Below are 2842 nucleotides of genomic sequence, written 5' to 3'. Positions count from 1 at the left end.
GTCCAGGCGTGGTGGCGCACACCTGTAATTCCAGCCCTGGGGAGGCTGAAAACAGGAGGATCACTAGATCACTGTAAGTCCAAGCTGCATAGTGAAACCCTGCACCAAATATATATATATATGAATTAAAACAACCTATGGCTACTTATGGCCATACTGCTCTCTTTACTTTGAGTTTAGTAGAAATGCTAGGACGGCAGATTATGGCCCCAAATGACTGGAAAGGAATAGCTAAAGCATGCTTGAATCCAGGAGATTAATTAAAATTTAATTAATAACTAATAATTAATTAAAATTTATTGGGACTGGGGAGATGGTTCAGTAGAACAAGTGCTTGCTTGGCAAGCTCAAGGGTCTGAGTTCAATCCCCAGTTCTGCAAAAAAAATTAAAAATTAAAAAATTAAAAATAGGGGCTGGAGAGATGGCTCAGTGGTCTAAAGCACCTACTTAGGGAAATGCTTTTATTTTTTTATTTTATTTATGTGTGTGTGTGTGTGTGTGTGTGTGGCCAGCTCAGCCACCAGGGGGCGGGGCTGGCTGGCATGTGGTGCTGGGGGATTGAACCGCAGTCCCTGTGCTTTGCTAAGCTTGTTCTAAGTAGGTGCTTTAGACCACTGAGCCATCTCACCAGCCCCTAAAGCACCTACTTAGAACAAGCTTGGCAAAGCACAGGGACCGTGATTCAATCCCCCAGCACCACATGCCAGCCAGCCCCGCCCCCTGGTGGGCTGAGCTGGCCCCCCCCCACACACACAATAAATAAATGTTTAAAAAAAATTAAAAATAAAATTTCTTTAAATATTGCATGGACCAAGCAGCTCAAAATGCTGATCACAACATAGCCATTACAAAAGATATGCTAATTGGGACGGTGCTTTGGATAATACAAACAGTTAAAAGACCTTTGCAATGTAAATACATGAACAAACTAGGTAGGCTGCCACTATGGCCTGGAGGGAACCTCCTTCAAAGGGTGAGGCCTCCCTAACTCGCAGCACAGCCACTGTCTGTCTCTGCAATAAAGCCTTCCAAGGGCCAGGAAGATGGCTCAGTAGAATAAGCATTTACCTGGCAAGCGGAAGGCTCTGAGTTCAATCCCCAGTTCCGCAAATAAATAAAAAATAAAGCCTTTCAGTCTATGTACAGCTTGTAGGTGAGGGCACCATGAAAACAGAAAATGTAGATCTCAAACTAATGTAGAAGGCCACCCTATTCAGGGGCCTCCATCAAATAATGGGGGTGCTTTCTCTCCCCAGATGTCTCAGTTACTCTTCTCTTGTTTCTGGGACAAACACCCGACACCCAAAATGAAGGCAGGACAGGTTTGTTTAGCTCACAGTTCCTGGAGGTTTCAGTCCCTACTCAGCTGGCTCCAAGGCAGAGTGGCACATGGCAGAGGGCAGCCTTTCACGGGTGGTGGCAAAGAGCAAGAGCAAGGGGCGGGGCAGCAGCAGCTCAAGCAGCTGGCTTCTCTCTCCTCCTGACGCTGAAATGCAAATCACCTGCCCCAGCGCAGGTGCAGCATCCCCACAGTAATCAATCACAGACTCCAGAAGCAGCCTCAAGACTGCAGCAGGCTTTGGGGGGACACCTAGACACAAACCATAATACCAAGCCACAAGCACCTCAGACCTCTGGTGAGGAGCGACAAGCAACAGTGGAGGCTTGGACCTCAGTTCCTCCTCCAGATTCCTGTTAACTCCTGAAATGAGGCCCCAGATTGTTCCTACTGGAATCTATGGACCTATGCCGCAGGGTACGGTGGGAATCTTACTAGGCCACAGCAGTCGGAAGGGCTCCAGGTTTTGCTTGGTGTCATCGTGCCGATTATGCAGGGAAATCAAAGTTATAATTCTAGACTGGCTGCTCTGAAAAGCCATCTTTGCACTGTTCCCGGCCCGTCTCCCTGCTCGCTGCAGCCACCTCCGCCGCGGTCTCCGGCAGCTGTCTCACCAGAGTCCCCGAACTCTCGCTTTCTTCTCACCCGCTGCACGGAACCACCAGCGTGCCCACCATGTCAGACGCTGCCGTGGACACCAGCTCCGAGATCACCACCAAGGACTTGAAGGCGAAGAAGGAGGTCGCGGAGGAGGCGGAGAACGGCAGAGACGAATGCTAACGAGGAGAACTGGTGAGCAGGAGGAGGAAGGTGGGGAGGAGGAGGAGGAGGAAGGCGATGGTGAGGAAGAGGATGAAGACGAAGATGAGGAGGGGGAAGGCGGGGAGGAGGAGGAGGTGGAGGGGGAAGGCGGGGAGGAGGAGGAGGTGGAGGGGGAAGGCGGGGAGGAGGAGGAGGAGGAAGGCGATGGTGAGGTAGAGGATGGAGACGAGGAGGAGGAGGCAGAGGCAGCTACCGGCAAGCGGGCAGCTGAGGACGACGAGGACGACAACGACGTGGATACCAAGAAGCAGAAGACCGACAAGGATGACTAGACAGCAAAAAAAGGGAAAGTTAACCAAAAAAGGCCACCGCGACCTATTCACCCTCCACTTCCCGACTCGGGGTCTAAACGTGGTCACCTTGGAGTAGAGAGGCGTCCACCTGCCGCGGCAGCGCCACCAGCAGACACCGCTCTGCACCACGCGCCACCGAAACCGCACGCGAATTTGCAACAGAGAGGAAAGAGAACCAAAACCTCCAAGGCCCTGCTTTTTTTCTTTTTTTCTTTTTTTTTTTTTAGAGCACTTTCTTTCTTTTTCTTTTTTAAAATTATTTATTTATTTTATTCCTTTTAGTGTGTGTGTGTGTGTGTGTCCAGCTCAACCCACCTGGGGGCGGGGCTGGCTGGCATGTGGTGCTGGGGATTGAACCGTGGTCCCTGTGCTTTGCTAAGCTTGTTC

Source organism: Octodon degus, unplaced genomic scaffold, assembly GCF_000260255.1.
Source record: "Octodon degus isolate 3935 unplaced genomic scaffold, OctDeg1.0 scaffold00005, whole genome shotgun sequence".
NCBI lineage: Eukaryota > Metazoa > Chordata > Mammalia > Rodentia > Octodontidae > Octodon > Octodon degus.
The sequence above is the reverse complement of the archived record's forward strand: the minus strand, read 5'-3'. Positions refer to the sequence as shown.